Consider the following 22234-nt stretch of genomic DNA (forward strand, 5'->3'; position numbering starts at 1 on the left):
CTGTTGACATCAATGGCAATAACATCAAGATACTTGATATGTTGTTGACATAGATTATGCCCTTCCATAACGCTAACCATGAAGTTTGAACTTTATCTTTCAACTTAAATTTTGACATTTAAGAAAATGTCACTTTTGGAAAAACAAAAAAAAGAAAAAAGAAAAAATTTGAATGTTAGGAAAGAAAACATTTTCCCCTTACGAATTATATAAAATTTAAATTAGAAATTAGATGAAATATAATACCATGGTTTCTTCTCTTTTCATAAAATAAAATGAAATTTAAATAAAATAATTATACAAAAAAATATTAATAGATAATAGTAGATCACATTGCAAACAATTTTTGATGGAGGAGCATCTTACCTCCAAGTCCAAATACATTTTGACTAAACCTAGGGGTCTGTCATTTATTAAGGGAATTGGTTCCCTAATTGAGTGAAATTGATTTATTATTTGTGTTTCCTATGCTTTGAAGGAAATCTAAAAATATTGTGTAAATAGGATTGAGATTAAGAATGTAATCAGATCTAGAGGTTTCAAGAATATTGAGTAAAAGCTAAAAAGATTTGAGGGTAAGTTAGATCTCTTGAGGAATAGTAAAATCTAGAGAATCTAGCTAAATATAAGGGTTGTTGAATGATTAATGGATCTCAGTAGACTATGGTTTAAAAGATTATATATGTAAACCTAATAACAGAAAAAGTAAGAAGTGTGAGAAAGAGGCATTGAGAGGAATTGAAAGGATTGGAAGTGTTAAGTGAATGTAAATGAGGCCTAAGAACAACGAGGCTAAAGAAGGGTTGACTGAATGTAAATCAGGCCTAAGAGGATATAGTGGCGTTTATAAATTGTTTGTGTAATTAATACAAGAAAACATCACGTTTTGAGTGGATTGAAATCTGTGCGATACCAAGTTTTTATTCATTGGTTGTGAAATTATGTTATGGTGTGTAATTGAATCTCTAAACAGGAAAGCTCAGGAGGAAGTGCGCTTTAAGAGGAGTAGCGTAGGAGTTGGAATGCACGGAGGAGACAGAAATCCTGTAGATGAAGATGAAGATGAAGATGAAGTGGAGATCATTGATCAACGTTTCAGTGTATTCAGAAGAAGGATGTAGCGAAAGCGTGATTATTCTATAAATACTGTGAACGTGAGGTCGAGGTGTTTCTGTGTACATTGAAACCTGCGACTTACAGGAGTTTATCAATACATGGAGAACGCGAAACAGGAAGCAAATTCCATCGAAGAACAGAGTTCTCAAAAAGGTTCCATCTTGGACTTTTTCTTGAGAAACTTATAACGAAACCACTGAGACTGAGACAGAATTTAACAATAAGTGACGGGACAGGACATTTCATACCTCTTATCGAGAAACCTTTCTCTGAAATCGCGAGATTGCAGTAGATGACGGGAGCCGAGTAACATAACTTAGGGACACAGTTGACAAAATATTACCGTCTTGGAGGTCAAAATGAGTGTAGCAATTCAAAGTGCTGAGACGTTCAAGAAAACGACGAGACACAATTGTGGACAATGACAGTTAACGGGAATTTTCCTGTCATGGATTCCATCTCTCAGAACGTTCAAGAGGTTCGCACAAAGAAGGGTTCGAGATCTGAGAAGGCGAGATTTAGTGCGGTGGCCATGTAGCTTACTGTCAAAGCACTTAAGTCTGACAACTGACGAAAACAGAAACTCTGTCTCCCGGGACTCTTAGAAGGTGCACTCTTTCTAAAGTGCTGAGGTTCGAGAACATAGGTCATATGTCGTGGTCAGAGAGTGCTGTTCGAGGGTAGTTTCGACATGAGGAGGGGCTTTCACATAAGGAATGGTGTGATATTAAATTCATTTTAAATATAGATTTAATATAAGTTTAAAGGGATTTAATTTTTTTATTTATAAATATTTTTATAAATTGATATTATTTAAAAGTTTTATTTAAATTGATATAATAAAATTTCAATTTTAATGACAGAAAAATAGAATTACATATCATATTAAATTATAAAATAAACCTTTTAACATAATAAAAATAAAAAGTATTATATTCTCTATCTATTATTAATATTATATGACCTAAGCTTGAACTTGGTGGTTTTAAAGGAGGGCTAGTTCCCTGTATCATATATTATATGGCCATCTTGCAAGCCTGTGTATTATATAGTTTCGATTATGGTAGTTCTCCCAAGTCTTGGGCATACACTGTTATATTGTAAAGTTTTGAGCTGTGCACAATATATTATATACAACTTTTGGTCTAGACGATGAGGGTTATGTTATTATTAAGTCTTATTCCATAGTCACGGAATGAATCTTATTAATAAGTTTTTTTTTTCCAAGTAATAATTTCAAGGATTTTTTCCCTTCCTGCAAGGATTTTTTAATAGAGGAAACTAGTGATCGGAATTACATTAAAAAAAGACTTATTTTCCTTGGTTTGGTTAAGGGAAGCGCTTAACCAATTTTGGATTTGGGGGAGTGTTGGTCAGACTCTACTAACCTACATATATTCCCTTCCTATTATTAATATTATATGACCCAAGCTTGAACTTGGTGGTTTTAAAGGAGGGCTAGTTCCCCGTATCATATATTATATGGCCAGCCTACAAGCCTATGTATTATATAGTTTCGACTATGGTGGTTCTCCCAAGTCTTGGGCATACACTGTTATATTGTAAAGTCTTGAGCTGTGTACATTATATTATATATAACCTTTGGTCTAGATGATGAGGGTTATGTTATTATTAAGTCCCATTCCATAGTCAGGATTGGAATTACATAAAAAAAAAGACTTATTTTCCTTGGTTTGGTTAAGGGAAGCGCTTAACCAATTTTGGATTTGGGGGAGAGTTGGTCAGACTCTACTAACCTACATATATTCCTACCTATTATTAATATTATATGACACAAGCTTGAACTTGGTGGTTTTAAAGGAGGGCTAGTTCCTTGTATCATATATTATATGGTCAGCCTGCAAGCCTGTGTATTATATAGTTTTGACTATGGTGGTTCTCCCAAGTCTTGGGCATACATTGTTATATTGTAAAGTCTTGAGTTGTGCACATTATATTATATACAACCTTTAGTCTAGACGATGAGGGTTATGCTATTATTAAATCCCATTCCATAATCAGGATTGGAGTTACATTAAAAAAATACTTATTTTCCTTAGTTTGGTTAAGGGAAGCGCTTAACCAATTTTGAATTTGGAAAAGTGTTGGTCAGACTCTACTAACCTACATCAATATGGTTTGTAATTTCATTATCTCAATTATTCTCACTTTATATTATCTTTACTAAAACATAAAATGAAGGGGATTAAATTTGTAAAACTTTTATTACCAATCATTTTAAAATTGCATAAAATTGATTACCTATTCTCCTCATTGAAGTAGCATGCAGTTGTTATGCTTTGATTAACTAAAACATGAAACCATGTAATTAAATTAACATATGGCTATTTAAAATCTTATATTCATGAAACAATGTAATTAAATTAACATATAGCTATTTAAAATCTTATATTCATGAAAAGTTTAAAATGAAGTGGACTAAATTTTTAAAAGTTTTATTACCTACCATTTTAACATCACATAAAACTGATTACCCATTCTCCTCATTCAAGTAGGATGCACTTGTTATTCACTGCTTAACTAGAAAACATGAAACAATCTAATTAAATTAATATATGGCTATATAGAATCTTATATATGAAAAGTTTAAAATTAAGTAATTTAATGATAATGAAATTATTATAAGATAAAAGTTAAAATATTATAAATATTCTATAAAGTGGGTAATGAACTTTATAATGTGATTGATTAGAATTATTTTTCTAATATTATGATTTTAAAAACTAAAATGAAGGTTGATAATATTAAGTTTAATGTAATTAAAAAAACTTTGGGATGAGTTTATTTATAAATTTGTGATATAAAGGAGATTGAGAATGAGCACCATTTCATTTTTATTGTCTTGAACTTAATAATACAACTTGAGTGGGAATAATGGCTAAGAACACACATTTCATCCTAAGAGGTCATAGGTTTAAAACAGTGGGTGATAGAGTATGTATGTCTTCATAGACTTTAATATGTTATCATTGTGTGGAGGTGGATCCCTTGCCCCATAAAAAATTAGGCATCATACACCAATTCAATAATTGGCTTAGTCGTTATCTTAAAATTGGATTGTTATTTTTATTAATATAATAAATAATTTTACCAAGTTTTATAACATAATAGTTAATTCCGATGACCCCTAACTTATTAAAACATACGAACTTGGCAATGATATTTATAAATATATTTATTCCTCTCTTTTTTAGGTTTATTGGTTTTAGAAAATGGTATATATTATCATCATTACATAAAAGTTTGTTATAGACATATTTGGGCACTGCAACCCCAATCACATATGCCAATAAACCAAGGGCTCTCTAACCCCTAAAAGTGTTGTTTCATACCCTAAAGGATCAAGGTCAACTGATTACATCATTTCCCAGAAGTTCTCCCTGAAAAACTGCTCAGAACTGGTCAAAACTGGACCATACAGACTGCTCCATGCTAAGGGTGCGATGCATCTCACCTGCTACACACAAAGGGTGCGATGCATACTAAAAATCCCTTTTGTAGGGTGCGATAAGCGAGAGCAGACAAATGGCAGAGGCAGTTTGCTAGGTTGAGACTCAAAGAATCTTCTAGAAACTGCTCATATGACACTTGCCTCTCTGAATTTGCCCAGGGATGAGTAAGAGATCATGAAATCTCCAAGTAGAACCAAGAACTATCAGTGAAATGACACTAATCAAAATCCGAGAAGCTAACTCACTCCCCTGCAAACATCTATATATGGAACCCTCATCCTAGAGATGCAAAGGCTGGAATTTTGTAATTTGTAAGGAAGTGCTGTTGGTTTCTCTTTGAGACATTTTATTGTTGGGTGATCTTTCTTTTTATGAGGTGAAGAGGGCTTTCATGCTGGGAGGATGATGCTGGATCAGATAGCTGGGTTGTAATCCTCTCTTCTACTACTTCTATTAATAAATCTATTTGAGTTTTCCTCCATATACTTGTATATTTCTGAATCTTGTATTTGTGTATGCACTTGTATGGTTAATGTACATCTGATTCTGTATTGTTTATGGTTATAGATCTCTATTCTTTGATGGTATTTTGTTGCTTTGATTCTACATGTGTTCTTTGAAGCAGGACAAGTGAGAAAAGAGTGGCGAAGCTCTATCAAAGGAGAGAGGAAATAAGTAAGGAGCCAAGTGAAAGACTGAGGTTGGTACTCTCTACTTCTCTCTCTTCTATCTCTCATAAAGGAAAACACAAGTTACTTTAAATTGTTTGTTTATAAGATAGCTACCCGTCTTAGTGGGACTAGTAGCTCTGAATAGACACTAGTTTTCCCGATAACAAAATGGTGACTTCGCTGGGGAGAGAATAGTTTGTTTGTTTTGTCATTGTTGTTTGCTTTATAAACTACAGGCGGAGCTTGAAGTTAAGCCAGCTAGCCTTCGAACTGCTTTTGTTATGCAACTGCAAAGTAGATCAACGCTGCTTCAGTTAATCTCTGGGTTGGTTTATGAACTGAAAATCTGACTTGCAAACATCCTAAGTGTCCTGGTGGTAGCTCAAATAACCTCATTAGATCAATCCCTATACTTTGTGTTTATTGCCTATCAAAAGCTCAACCTAAACCCCTGAACTTAGCTGCAAACTGTGAGTGAAAAATAGGCTCAGTCTCGTCCCTGGACCATCGCACTATCTCTCATTGGCAACCTGTATGCATCAAACCTCCTGTGTGTTGTAGGTGAGATGCATCCTTGTTTCCCTATGTTACAGGTGCGATGTTTGAGTGAGATTGTTTTTGCCTCCAGATTTTGGTTTTTTCTTCATTGTCTTCAGCTTTCTTCAGTAGTTTTGCTGTCTATGATCAGTATATCATTGTTGAAACCTTCTTCCTTCACATTAATCAGCCTCCATTGATAAAGAATTGTGAATTTTTTTTATGTATTTTTCATCATTTACAGTTCTCCTTTACAAAAATTAGCTTAATCGAACTGTCGTCTTTTGATTTGAAAGTGTCGCAACTGTCGTTTTCAGTCAAGAAAAAGAGTGTCGTAAAGTCTTCCTCTTTTAGATAGTCGATTACACTTTTTCCATTGTACTTGATTTTGAAATTATTAGTATTTCAAGTGTTGAAAGTAGTTTTAAATTCGAAATCACAAAGTGTCGTCTTAGTCTTCCTTTCATTTCGAAAAGAGAAAATTGTTAGTATTGTTGCTTTGAAAGAAAATAGTTCAGATCTGTACTTAGTTTTCTTTTTGTCATTCTCACATTAAGGGAACTGAAAAACAAATACATGCATGTGCATTTGCATTTAGACTGCATGCGGAAATTGATTTAGGAAAAGTGCATCTAGTGTGTGCTCTTTGCTCTATGTTGAAAGAATTCTATTTCTCTTTCGTTAGTAGCTATGATTTTCATTGCTAAAAGAAAGTAAACGACTGTTTATCATCTTAGATTGCATGTTTAGGAATTGTATATCTACATCACGTGGTGAACCTTAAAGGAAAACTTCTTAAGAAAGATCAACTATAAAATAAACCTCAATGACCATAAAAACGCTTTGGAACCTAACGAACAACATCTAGAAGTCTAGGCTAGAGAAGTATTCTGGTGTCATAAAGCCTGGTAACTATCATTTTCATTGTAAGTTGGGTGATTCCTCCTCTTTGATATGACAAGTGCCATTACGGACTTGTGTTCCCACGTACCGTCGAGTATATATTGGGAGACCACAATAGGCTATATCTTTTATCCTTATGAAGCCGTGTTTTCCGCCCTATCGATCGTAATGCACTGAACACAACATTCAGAAAGATTGACTGCCATACGTAAAAAGTATTCTCTAGTTTCGCGATTGGTTTGGTAAACCCTCTGTCTAGATTTCCAGAGTAGTCACTTTCATTCCTTTTCAAACTCCTTAAAAGAAAAGGTCCATTTGAGCACTTGTCACTTCAGGCTCATTAAAAATCGAAGGTGACTAGAGTCATCTTTAGCTTTTTCTCGACTCTCAAAAATTGAAAAAGCAATTTGTGTCAAAGCGTCATAAAATTTATTTTAATCGGAATAACATCACTGTTCCCTCGTTGGTCTTAGGTTGAGAAAATGGAGTCCACCAATCAAAGACTTCCCCTTAGGGGGAATCCTAGTCCTTTCTCTTCTTAGGGAGATGTTGGTGCTCCACACATGGCTACATTGTCCCTTCCAGGACTCACAATTGCCCTGCTAGTATGGCTTTTCTCGACCTCTTTCGTTCAAAACACCATATTTCCTCAGCAATCAAATCAGCAACCAGATGATATTGAAGTCGCTCCCCCACCTTCTACTTCGTTTGTTTCTCCCTCTCCTTCTTCCTCTTTGCTTGGTGAAGCTAGTAACACTAAAAATCAAGTAACTGAGAAGAAGAAGAAAGGGAAGGAGAAGAAGAAGAAGAAGCCAACGACGAAAGCGGGCAACCATGCATAGTCTGGCGAAAATCCACACACTGCACCATCCAAACCTAAATCTCCATGTGTCATTTGCAAAGGAGACCACTATCGTCGAGATTGTCCTTGCATCCCGCGGATCTTAAGAGATTGGTCTCCCCACTTGCATAATTCAGTGTTTTCATCCTCTGATGATCATGTTGAGAGCACACCATCAAATAGTGAAAACGAAGTCAATGGATAGAAAGGAAGATCTGAATTTCCTTTTAGACTGTGTGAAGGAGATCATTCCCTCCATTGTTGTCCTTTCCTGGATGAAGCTAAAAGAGTCTTGGATAACTGTCCTGCTTCACCATAGCAACTTCCTCCTGGATACAAGAAACTCTTGCCGAGTCCATCGCTAGTTGAAAATCTGACTAACACACCTTTGTTGTCGGTCGAAGCATCTATCATTGAAAATAAACCCTTTGAGTCCACACTGGACCAAAGTCAACAGGTTGAGACGGCAGTCGACCCAGTCCTTGTCTTCAGAAGGTCCACCTTCAGATGATACAATCACCAAAGAGAATGAGAATGACACCGTTCAAATACTTTTTGTTAACACAGAATCCGATGAACATGGGGGTAATTTACCCATTCATTTACTGCAGGAAGGAATTTTGTCATAGATTCATCCGGCTGTTTATTTGGTCGCTCCTCCAAGCAATCTAGTCGTTTCCTACAATTGGAATCTACTAGCGAGACCCTACCTTCCATCTAATGTACCATTCCGAATCATATTATAAGCTTACAGAATGATCATGGCTGGTACTATCATAGATGAAGGGGCTTCTGTGAGTATCCTTTCCTCAACTGCTTGGAAAGCGCTTGGTTCACCATCGCTTCTGCCTGAGAATCAAAATTTGTCAGGCTTCAATAAAGGAACCAGTCGACCGTTAGGGATCCTTCCAAATTTCCTATAACTTTGAGAAGGAAAACCGTTCATCTAAACGTGATGGTAGTCCAAGGGCCTCTAGATTACAATCTACTCCTTGGACGTGACTACATTTACAGCATGGGAGCTATTGTTTCCTCACTCTTTGGGGTGATGTGTTTCCTGTATGAAGGTAGAATGGTCTAGCTTGTAGACCAGCTTTCATTCCTCGGTTCAAACACAGATACTAGTCAAATTCCATCCCTAAATGGTCTTTTTGCATAAGGAATGTCTCATCAATCTCTAGTCTATCCTCCTGATGAGCGCGAGTGATTCGGTGAATGTGACTAAACCCAGGGGGCATGCACCCTAGTCTGCCTCAGCAGGAAAACCCCATATATAAGGTAGATTTCCGTGTAGGATATATGACTAGTTTGACACACCCATCCATTTAGAAAAATGGGATTGGATTGGAAAAGGATTCCTCCATTAAAGGTTATGTGATTGGAAGCTCCCACCCTTCACCTTTGTCTATTTCGATGGACAGAGCCAAGGAAGTTTTTTGTCTGCTACACGGATGGAATGATCTTGCTTTAATGCAAGAACTTCCATATGGTAACCTGGAAACTCTACTTCTATTTATACCTAGGGGCATGCAAACCTTTTTTATGTAAGTGAAAAGCGACCAGCATAACTCTAACTCCGTATTTTTTACTAACTTAAACTGCTTAAGTTAGGTGATTGGTCTGATCCGCCATTCACCTTTGCCAGGACCAACGGAAATGTCAAAGTAAAGGAGATGTTTCCCATCGAGAAACTATCCTACCTAACCTCAGTAGTTCTTTAACCCTTAGGATAGTAGTTGGTTGTTTCTAGCTTACATACAAAAGGCTCCGAAGCAACGTGTGCATGGGGCAAGCTCCCTAAAAAATGAACCTACTAATGAGAGACATCCTTATTAAATGACTGGCATGAGCAGTTTTACGTGAAGTTCAAGCTCGTTAAAAATAAACCTAGCAATGAGCATATGTTCCCCTAGAGTTCAAGCTCATTAAAAAATGAACCCAACTTCGGTAAATAACCTTTGTGATTACATAGCTATCATCTTTTGAACCTTGGTCGTGTTCTTACCATCACCTCCACTCTTTTTAGTCGATCATCTGCCTCCACTTGATTGTTTACCCTTTTGAGGAACAACTACGACGAGTGATTCTACTAGCCACCTTCTTTACACTATTGTGATTGAAAAGTTCCAAACCTTACCTGGAACCAGTTTCTATCCAAAAACATCAGTCATTCCTCAAAAATCGAGTCTCCTTTAAGCTCTTTTTAGACTTGTAAAATATGAAAAGATTGCCGAGCAATTGGTCGCTCTAGCTCGTTAAAGTGATTGGAAGTGCCATCCCTCCTCTATATTTTAATATTTTTGGACTTGAGGGATCATTACACAAAAAGATCGAGCACTTGTCTTGTTCGGCTCATTAAAACTATCGAAAAGTCATCCCTTTCGTATTATTTTACACTTTTTCAGACTTAAGTGATTATACTACGAAAAAGGACCACTGGAGTTTCCTTTCTGTATCTTTTCAGACTCTCCAAAATTGAAAAGGACCGAGATATCTTTGTCATTAAACTTGTTAAAACAATAGCGACAAACTTGTCCATGCAGACAAGAGCGAGTTTCACTGTCGCCAAGCTCGCTAAAACATAGCGACAGGTTTGCCCGAAGGGAAAATTATAGAACAAGCATAGAAATTCATTGGTAGCAGGTCGCTCTTGAACATGACACTTTCACTCCATCACCATGATTGAGTTGGATTGGGTTATTTTGTTCATCGGTCATATCACCATTGGTCCTCCGTACCATCCATTTTGGGGTTAACGCTACCAATCCATTCCAATGTTGCCGATATGTTCAAGAGAAGTCGCTCAAAGAATTCACCAACCCAACTAACGCTTCATCCGCTGCAATACCTTAATGCTCCATTCTTTCATGACCGCCACCCTAAACCATGTATCATCAGATCATTTTCACCTCCACAAAATCATTTTCTCCGTTCGTTGTCGTAGATGTGGGATTCTTTAAGGCCCTCCTACGACGGGTCACTTCTTGTCGACATCAGCTCATTATCCAAGAATTTGACTTAGGAACAACCCTTTCAGTACTTTGAAGCTTGCATGCCTTAATGGCAAGTTTCTCACTTTCGGCGACAGGTTTACATCAATGGCCTTCGACCAAAATATTTTGCGTGGTGTTCGACATTGACTCATGTATTCACACCACGTGAATTGTACTGTAGTACCTTGAGGGTCATCATCATTATCGGTGATTCCTATCGCGCCTGTTAACAACTTACATCATTGGCTGGTAACCAGGTGATGTCTTTCCATGTTCAACATCAGAACATCTTTTCACATGGATCGACTTGTACTTCGGGCGAAGATTGAATGAGTTTGAAAACCCCGGATCTAGTTTCATCCATCCGAGCTGCGATATATTCAGGAAAATAAAGACATCAAATGTACATCATAGCTGCACAGATAATCATCCAAGCTAAGGGATGATGGCTCTACCAGAGTCATCAGTCTGCCACACAGACGATTTTCTGTCCTATGTACATGAAAATGAATTTATAAAGCTGAGCATGGGAATGATCGCCTCAGCTAGATCATGAAAATATTATGAAGATAATGTATTTTATTGTATCTTATTACAGGTCACCTTCCAGTTCGAAAAACCTTGGATCCTCATGATAAAGAATTTCACCCGACATCAGAAGATTTAGGACCTCATGCTTTAGGGGGAAACTGTTATAGACATATTTGGGCACGGCAACCCAATCACATATGTCAATAAACCAAGGGCTCTCAAACCCCTAAAAGTGTTGTTTCATACCCTAAAGGATCAAGGTCAACTGATTTCATCATTTCCCAGAAGTTCTCCCTGAAAAACTGCTCAGAACTGGTCAAAACTGGACCATACAGACTGCTCCATGCTAAGGGTACGATGCATATCACCTGCTACACACAAAGGGTGTGATGCATACTGAAAATCCCTTCTGTAGGGTGCGATGAATGAGAGCAGACAAAAGGCAGAGACAATTTGCTAGGTGGAAACTCAAAGAATCTTCTAGAAACTGCTCATATGACACTTGCCTCTCTGAATTCACCCAGGGATGAGTAAGAGATCATGAAATCTCCAAGTGGAACCAAGAACTATCAATGAAATGACACTAATCAAAATCCCAGAAGCTGACTCACTCCCCCGCAAACATCTATATATGGATCCCTCATCTTAGAGATCCAAAGGCTGGAATTTTGTAATTTGTAAGGAAGTGTTGTTGGTTTCTCTTTGAGACATTGTATTGTTGAGTGATCTTGCTTTTTATGAGGTGAAGAGTGCTTTCATGCTAGGAGGATGATGCTAGATCAGATAGTTGGGTTGTAATCCTCTCTTCTACTACTTCTATCAATAAAGCTATTTGAGTTTTCCTCCATATACTTGTATATTTCTGAATTTTGTATTTGTGTATGCATTTGTATGGTTAATTTACATATGATTCTACATTGTTGATGGTTATATCTCTATGCTTTTATAGTATTTTGCTACTTTGATTCTACAGGTGTTCTTTGAAGCAGGACAAGTGAGAAAAGAGTGGTGAAGCTCTATCAAAGGAGAGAGGAAACAAGTGAGGAGCCAAGCGAAAGACTGAGGTTGGTACTCTCTACTTCTCTCTCATCTATCTATCATAAAGGAAAACACAAGTTGTTAGGGCCTAAATCTACCTCAGGCTGAGAAAGGTAGGATCTAGGATAACATCAAACCACGCTTAACTTGGTAGCTAGCCCTACCAAGTCGGGAGAGGGCTCTCTCCTTGTCAAGCTCAGCAAAATATGATTAATGAGGGCCTGAGATGACTGATATGAATACCAATCTTAGGATAGGTATGTGTGCAAAAGAGTTTGATTGAATTTAAAGATATTTTGTTGGCTCAAATGGAAAGGCAAATTTTGGGTCTTGGGAATGAGGCTCAATTTTGCAGAGGTCTCAATGGGGCAAGGTAGGCAAGTGATTTGATACTTAAAATTGAATGAAATGGAGAGATTTAGATAGGTGAAGAGTTGAATAGGGAAAGAAAACCTCAGGGATCCTCTTCAAAGAGCTGAAAACATCAATAAATAGGCAAACCCTAAGTAAAGCACTGCAATTTCAATGGATTCTACCTTTATCCTTGTTTGTTTTAGTTAAGAAGAAGCAAGAGAGATAATGGCATACATAAAACACATATAAACTTACAATTACAGAAGGAAACACAATATCAAAGCAAGATGCCACATGAATCCCATAGAGTGCTGCAAACCCTGGTCTATTCCTTAGCCAAAACTACTGAGAAATGTATATAATGAAGCTCAAAGCTTTCTCAAAAGTCCAACCATGCTAATGACTGAAAAAACATAAGATATAGGCAAACAACAACTCATCCTAGCCTCTAGGGGTCAAGGTCATGAGTTTAGGAGCTTTTCCAACTAATTATAAACTGAGAACTACAAATTAGGCAGTGGAACAACTTGCCTCTAGAAACTAGGGAACTGATTCATTCAGTTGCAAACTTATTTTTGATAGATGAATCTACCTCCATGAGTTAAAATTTGACATAATTACATCAATATCCATCAATTTACATTAAATTACATCATAAGTTTTACATTAAGAAGGAGAAAAGTCAAACTGTCAAGAAACTAGGCGAAAAATAGAGTATACTTGGTCAAACTGAGAAAAATTTCCCCAATGCGCCGCGCTGATTTCTCTATGTGTAGCGCCTGTTTGGAGCCACTTTTGGAGGCCTTCCCAGTGTCCAAATTTGCTCCAAGTGTACTTTTTGGAAAGGTTTCCTTTCTACTTTTTATAAAAAGTGGAATTTTTGAATTTGGCCTCCATTTGCTCCTCCAAAACTGAGTTCTCCCAACACTACTTCCTGTGTGTCAAAATAGGGGCAGTAAGGTCCTTTTTTGGGTGTTTTTGACCTTTTTGGGGGCTCAAAACCTGTCAAAATTTCCTGGACATTGGTAGGAATGCATATTTTTCCAAGAAAAATCAAAATATGTTGAGTTTTTGTCATTTGGAGGCCTCCATCAAAAGCGAGCGCCAGGTGGCGCGACGCATTGGGCAGAACATTCTGTGTTTTAGCCCAAAAATTTCAAAAATGCAAAAAGTGTCCCATTTTTTTTTAAATTTGGGCTGAGTGTTCTCCATCAAGTGTTGTGTTGGGCCAAGGAAGACTCAACCAATATCTGAAGTTTATCTTGCACTTTTTGCCTCCTCAATCTCTTCTTCAACTTGGCCTTCAAGTTCTTGATTCTAGCTTGGCACACCATATTCCTTGACAAATAGTAATATGCCATGTTTCTCAACATATTTTTCTCGTTGATGGCCTTCTCCAGCATCCTCTCCAAGTGGATATTAGTCCTCTCCAACCAAGACTCACGATCAACATTCATTTCTTGCTCAAGTGTTGTGAACTTGAATTTCCTGCTTTTGGCAGCTTGCCGGTTTTCTCGTATGTTTCTTAGCTCCATTATGGTTTGATGATCCTCTAGTTTCTTGTTTCTTTGCTATAGGTACTTTATTATCCACTTGGCTCTTTCCAAGTTGAGGGACAAAGCATTGATGTTTGTCTGTTGCTCATGGATGACCTCCTTGAGCTTTGAGCTTTGTGGGCCCAAATCAGTGTCATCGTCCTGAATGAGAATGAAATCGGTCTCCTGCTCACTTGAAGGCCCCTCATCATGTATTGGCCTCTTGCCCTTATCCTAAACCTGCTGTGCTGATGAAGGAAGCGAGACCCCTTCCACCCCGGGTGGAGATAATACTCGCTTTGCTGCTGCAAACAACCATCTAGTGCCCTTTTGATAGGTGGAAAACACCCGCACACTAGCGGTCTATGTCTCATGACCCTCCTGCTGATGAGAAGGTCCACCTATCTCATGAAAATTCTCTGGAGGTACCTAAGGAGATGTGAATAACTCATGAGAAATGAAATCTTCCCATGTGATGCCCTACAAACCAAGCTGATGCATGACCACAATTTTGATGAGTGCAAAATGATATATACTGTTAAACTACTGCTGAGGAGTCTTCCGTTGTACTAAGGTTGTCATCTTCTCAATATTTTGGCACATGAAGTAGGGGAGATTCATCATTCTCACCCAGGTAAAGTGCATCAACAATCTGATATGATAAGCATATAGGTGAGAAAACTGGCCCTCACAGTTGAAATACTTCATTATGAGTTTCATCAAGGGAGCATATGAATCTTTCAGGTACCGAAAGGGAAAAAATCTACTGAGTTGTCTTAAATAACCGGGCTTGATGTATGGTTCATAATGTTCCCTGTCAATCTGCTGCCTTTTATTCCACTTCTCTCCGACATTAGGAATGCCGTTTTCTAGAGAAATAGACTCCAGTGTCAAGGTGAATGCCACACCAGCTAGAGTGGCTTGGCCATTATGTAGATGAAGCATAAACAACCGGGCTAACTCATGATGATACTAGACTCTAGCAACCATCTTTCAAAACTAATAACAGGATTGGTGTTGGAAGCATGAGATAGGAAGAGGGCATGGCTGCAGCTCGGCAAGTGAAGTAGGCTCCTCTCGTATATGTTTTCCACCCTTGTGAGGTCTCCTTGGTGCATGAATTTCTATAGGAGAGTCACTGTGTGTCTCTTCATCTCGGTCATATGAAGGATTAGATTCCATGCTTGCTAATGTGTGAGTTTTCTTGATGAGTATGAAGAGATTTATGGTGATTTTAGTTTTCTGCCACCAAGGGTAAGAATGTATGAGGGACTGTGGAGGGAGAGGGTATGAGGGGTTTTGAGAATATTATGACAGGTTTTTTGGGAAATAGGGTATTAGGGATAAATATGTAAGCTTAGAGATAGCAATTAGGGTTTGGGGATTTTGTAGTTAGGATTTGGGAAAATGAGAATTGGGGATAGGGGTGAATGACTTTTTGTTTTAGGAATATGGAAGTTAGGGAATGAGTGGATGAAATTGGGAAACAAATGGAGGAATCAAAAGTGAGGGAGTGGTGGAGTGAACTTGGCAGCAAGATGACCAATGCAAACCTTAGGCAATCATTTTTTGAGAAATTGCAAGGAAGTAGGGTTTGAGTTTTTTCACACTAAACCACCATAAATTTTTAAGAAAAACTCTTTCACTAGCAAGGAAAAGGGCTTGACTTACTTGCACACTAGAATATTTTAACAATTTTGGCAATTTGAGGGAGTTTATGATGAAATCAGGCTTGGTAGCTCTATGCGCCGCGCCACAAACCCAACGTGCTGCACCTCTTGTATGCGTCGTGCCAGTATAAATTTAACATTGTGGAGGGTGGCCCAATGCACCGCGCCACTTGTATGTGCTGCGCCTCCCACCCAATGCGCCGCGCCTTCAAAACTGAAACTCTTTGTTGTGATTTCGCTTCCTTTCTCCAACACGACCTTCACTTTGCTCAATCTTTCTTCTTTGAGTGCCAATGAGATTTTTGAATTGTAAAGATGATTTATATACAAGAGCTTTTGGTTTTTCCTTCATAAAACCCACTTTTATAATTTTTGCAATGTGACTTACTTTTTCAACTCTGTTTTTGGGCAGTTTACTTTATTTGTGCCTTTGATGAACTGAATGACTTGATTTTTTTGTTTTCCTTGTAGGGGATGGAGCTGCTGAAGCTTGGAAAGGTGACTAGGGTTTCCACTAAAGTGATTTACATACAAGAGAACTGAAATTACATGAATGTATACAACAAAAGCCTAAAATACTCTGTTTTTTCCTCAAAACAGGGTTTCGAGGAAAAATACATTTTTGAGAATGAGATTATGAATTTTATTGGTACTGGAATTTCCTCATGTGCCTGCTGGCTGTTATTGGACATTTTGAAGACCTTTTTGATGAAATCCTAGGCCTAATGAAACTAAAACCCTAGAAATGACTCTTGCAAATTTAAAGACAAAAGGTGACTGCAGATAATCTTGATGAATGGAAATGGCTTAGTAGGTAAAGGACATGAGGGAAAATGTACAACAAGCCACTACCATCAGATGATCCATACTCCTAATGGAATGCTGCTGACTGAGCGAGACACCTAATATGCAATGCAACAAGAGAATTTAATCTCTGACGGAGGGATGAAGATATCGACACTAACACAAGTTACTTTAAATTGTTTGTTTCTAAGATAGCTACCCGTCTTAGTGGGACTAGCAGCTTTGAATAGACACTAGTTTTCCCAATAACAAAGTCACACTAATTTTTAACATATTAATATGAGAGTTAGTTTAATGTGAACTGAAATGAATAATTATTTTTTTATGATGCACTTAAGACTAATATACACATAACTATTTTACAAAGGGCCTTTAGAAATCACCCTGAGCATATCCTAAAGAGATTGACAAACTCTTTCAAATTAGAAAAGGAAAAAATGGGAATATGAATTTCTCATTTTACACAAACTGAAACACCTTTAATGTTGTGTTTAATAAAATCATTTTAGAAAATGGCTTGAAAATAATAATAAATATCCTTAATAAATCCATAAATTCCTTATAGGAAGTTAATAACCATGTTAAATGGTGTAAAAAACAATTAAAGTGATATAATATTATAAGTTTATACATGTTAAAAATTCAAGCAACCATATGATGAATGGGTTTGCAAGCCAAGCTATTTCCATTAGAGGTAGCCATGTGTGCATTGAGTTGGAGCCCCCCCTTAATGAAGAAAGATGGATGTAAGAATGAGCTAACCAAGTGTCCAATCACCCTCTCTCCTTAATATGGTGGGACATACATTTTCAACATTTAGAGATGCATTATTGTCCTAAAATTCAATGGGTTAGCAACATTATATTTGAAACATCCATACCAAGGCCTTATTCAAAGAGTATGACCATCTTACATCAAGCAAAATCCCTAGGTGGCTACGATTCCACCCTCTTTCATGTGTTTAGTCCTCAAAACATGCTTGTAAACCATATAATATGATATTTAAAAAATATAACTTATTGATGCTGCATGTGATTATCTATCCATTCTATTGAGTCATGTCAATAACACTCTTTTTTGTGTTGTCTTACCTCAATATCAACTATCGTTGCTCCTTTCTTTCCTAGATGTCATTACACTTTTGTAGTAGCCCACTAATTTTTTGTGTTCTTCCATGTAATGCTATACTAGGTTATTTTTTGGCTTAAGTCCATGGTAGGCTTGATTATACTCATGGTCTTGCCTTGATGAATTTTATTTTGTATGGTATTCCAAGTGGTGATATGCAACAACCTTGATTGTTTATCTTTCTTTTTTTGACTCTTCAACCTAATGTTCCTTTGATGTAGGGTGCACCATAAATTCTTCTAGTGCTTACATGAGTTCTTCATGTTATTTTCTTATAGGTTCTGTAAACATTTTCCTTGAAGTGAATTTTTCATGTTTCATCTTAAGACATTTCCTTTTAAGGAGAAACATTATATCCTATAGTGTAATTTTATTTTTCTTGTACAAAAATTTCATAAATGTTTTGGTACATCAATAGTAATTGTAACCATAAAGGCCATCCAAGAATATCCAAGAATAATATCTACATCATCCATATCAATAATATAAAAACTTGATAAAACATATTAATCCACAATAATATTCAAATCTTCAAAAATATGAACATTCTTATTCTCAATCTTTGTGCTTTGAATATGATTTGCATAAACCAACAATCTTGAAATTAACCAAGGCAACATGAATGAAATTAATCTAGGTTGCTAAGATTTATGGAAATAAATACCACCTATTGAATGCATCCATGAAAATGTAGTCAGAAACAAATGAAAATAAAATTATATGACTCTTTTTATCCTTGTTCATTACATGAGACCACTTATTTAAAAATAAATTTTCAAAAATTTTATCATAAAATATGAATTTATATTAGGTGTAAAGAAACTTCAACTATGTGGTAGCATCAACCATTATATTAAAATAGATAATGCATTTAGAGTGAGCTAGATATTTTGGTTTCTATAATTTATGTACTTCTTAATACAACAAAAATTAAATTATCTCTTGAAATACATTTTGCGATTGAATACACCAAAATTGAACTACATTTTTGAATAAATAACCTACTTTTTAATAGAGTTCCTTTGTGTAGCTAAGGGTTTTGTGGTTGCAACATCAAAATAATAATAACATCTTTAAGACTACTTAGAATTGCTATTATAACAAAAAGTAGAAATGACATCAGACCTTGATAGTAATGGAATATATTTGAAGAAAATACACTGCATTGACAAAATTTTGTTCCAATAGTATGTTTTTTCTAGTGTGTTGAGTATATGGCTTAAATGCATCATAACTTGCTCAAAATTTCTTAGAATCACTATTATGACCCCAATTCAAAAATGACATCAAGTGTCTCTTTTGATGGCATTGATCTAAAGATGATCAAATGCTCTAAGGTGAATATGTTCCATTGTAGTTTGGTTTTCCTAGGGATTTGCGGTTGTGATCCTGTTTAGATGCAAATGGTTGCTCCAATAAAGCATCCTTATAAAGGCATTTCAGAAAAACTATATCTCAAACTTTGAAAAAAAAACAAGAAAAGATTCCCTCACCTATAAAAATAGATATTCTTATACCACTTGCAAGATTCTTAATATGCAAAATGAAACCACATAATAAATCAATGCAAGAATATAGAAAAACACCCTTAAAATAGGGTAACACCAACAATCAATCCTTTAGAAAGGAACAATTATAGAAGGAATAAAACAAATGCAACAAGGCCAAAACAATGATATACATGTATATAAAGACTCTCTCATGCTTATATTAAGAGGTCGATGCCAACTACCCCACATTATTATACTCCATAAATTAATACCCGCCAACTACTTTATGGACCTTATTTAATAAATATGATAATATGTTAATAATGAGTTCATACACAACCTACCTAGTGGAACTTATTTACACGGAAAGTTCCTTTACAGGCTCCACTAGACAGATTCAAGTTCCCTCTCCAGAGCTAGCAAGAGAGTAGCCTCTTGCAGGCCATGTTTACTAGTCTTTTGGCCTTCTCTTTGGGGCCTCGTTACTCCAGAGGCTTACTAGCCCTTCGTGTTAAGCCAAAGAATGGCCAACGTTGAGAGATATTACTGCTGTTGAATGACCAAAACTATGATAGATCGAACTCCACTGTAACTCTGCTAGATCGAACTCCACTATAATTTCATGGAGATTTGGAGCAGACCAAAGTCCCTGAGCTAAATGCATGAACAGTTCTAAAGAGTTTAAAAAAAATACAGGAGCGGAATAAATCCAACAACAACATGCACATCAATTTCCAATTCATAGTCGTATGACAGATAGTCCTGTAGCAGGATAAGGGCTTGATCGAAGGCATATGTGATAACATTAGGGCTCTCGCCATCCAACCTACGCTCAGTTTTGGGCATAGACGATGGACAACAACAACAAAGGTGCAAAATAGGAAACGAAGAGAGGATGCAAGCTAAGTGTTTGACGAATAAATTGTATAACAATTGAAGTTACAGCCCCTATTTGTGCAGTATTTTTATAGGACTTCTGATGGACCTACACATGAAAGTTAACCAATTCCTTGAAATCTTGTTAGAGCCTCCAGCTTCTCCTGAGCCTGCAGTAACAATGGCTAAAGGTCAAGGGGTACAACTTGAAACTGGGGTCCATGAAAAAACCATGGAGTCAAATTTTTCATTTTTGATAACCCAAGTAAAACAAATTTTGTAGAAAATGGAATTTCTGGAAACTGAAAACAACAAGCTGTGTTCTGAAATACACACCCTCACTACCAGAGTTTCAGATGTGGAAGGGGATAATTTATCCCTTAAGAAGATATTACATGAAAGAAAATAATAGGAAAATATCCATTCTCCAAATGATACATTGCATGCAGAAATTCTCGACCTTAAAAGCAAGAAGGAAGAAATTTGATCCCAACAGGCCACCTTCAAACAAAAAATTGATACACACATCAATTCTTGGGCACAGGTGGTTCGGGAAAAGGATAAAACTCCTACTCCTCTTGCAACAGTTGAGGAGGTGGTGCAAGAAAAACTTGTGGAAGCACCAGACGATTGAAAGAATTGAATCTCAAGGTGAGAGGTCTCCCCTTACCTCACTCCTCTCTGGATCCTATGGAAGTGGAGGCTAGGTTCCTTCAAGATACCCTTAACCTCCCTGATATAGCTCTAGACAGAGCTTGGTTGGGTTACAACTCCACTCTCTTCCTCGGGTTTCAAACTGCACCCGATCGACTCCGCGCCCTCAGGGCTAAGAGGACATTGTTTTCTCTCCCCAACATGATTTTCTTGGATGAGGACCTCACTCGAGCACAGGTTGCAGAACTTAAACAATCCAGAGAACGTGTTATGGTAGCACGACAGACAGGGAAATGGGCAGTTATTAGGAATATTCGGGTAGTCATTTGGGACTCCTTCCCACCTAAGTTGGAACCCTAAACTGGAGGTTCCAAATGACAGGCTCGCTTGGGGAGACGATAGGGTACATGCATCTCTATCCACTATTGGAATGGCAATGGATCTTTCTCGTCATTGCTGATACTTTTCTATGATGCTCTTGAATCAACGAACATCCTCTTTGTGACCGAGACTCATGCAAGACCTGTTCGATCTCTCCCAGGCATCACAGGTTACAATTGTATCTCAATTTGCATGTAGGAGATGAGGAGCTTGGAAGGGGTCAGAGGATTAGGTGGGGTTGCTTGTTTGGCTAGTGACTCACTCCAAAACAGGGTATCTGTGGTAGATGAAGACGATTTTTCTAGGTTTATGTGGATTCAGATTAGTGTTAGAGTCTCTTTTTCAAGGGATATCTACATTTAATTTTGTTACTTTCCCCCGACCTATTCACCATTTGCTATCCATAATGGCTCAAATGGGGACCCCTTTATAGACTTGTACATCGGAATAACCCAATACTCTATTGTTGGGGAAGTCATCCTCCTAGGTGACTTCAATGCTCGTACTAGAGATCTCCAGATCCCTCTCCATGATTGATCAAAGGATGTGTTTTGTACCCAGGGGATAGATCCAAATTCATTTGGTCTTCACTGGATGTTAGATGATGCTTTGGATCCCAACATTTATGGTAAGAATCTATTGTAGTTGGGGGAATCATAGGAGTTTTTAATTCTAAATGGTCTTCCTTGTTTCCCAGACTCTCACTTTTTCATGTGTCAGCCATATGGCCGGGGTGTGAGTGTAGTTGATTATGTCCCCACTAGACATAACTTGCTCCCTTTTATTCGTCATCTCTCAATCTCCCCTATCTTCCTTGCTGATCATGCACTTCTTTCCTTCTCTCTCCGGTTTGACCCTCCCCTTCCACCCCATCCTTCCCCTCTAGTCCCACCTTGAACCACCTTTCGATTTGACGAAGGCAACCATGACATCTTCTCCTCTACCCTACACAAGATGCTCCCATCAGAGACCTAGTTCTCCTTTCTTGATTATGATTCCACTAAATACACCTGTCTTTCATCTGCCATTTGGGAAGCAATACTCAAATCCTTCCCTCATTCCACTTGTTCCACTTCCACCTCCCAAAAAGTTGGATCTTGCCCCATGAACAAATGGTACAATGATGAATGCAAGACCCTACATCAAGAAATTCGATATGGTTTCACCCACTCTGAACCCTTCTGCCCTAAACTCAAGCTTCTTACCATCATTTCCTTCATTGCAAGAAACGACTCTTTG

This window comes from Pinus tabuliformis, chromosome X (genome assembly GCF_031772625.1).
Source record: "Pinus tabuliformis cultivar Carrire ecotype Pingquan chromosome X, CPIR1, whole genome shotgun sequence".
Classification (NCBI taxonomy): Eukaryota; Viridiplantae; Streptophyta; class Pinopsida; order Pinales; family Pinaceae; genus Pinus; species Pinus tabuliformis.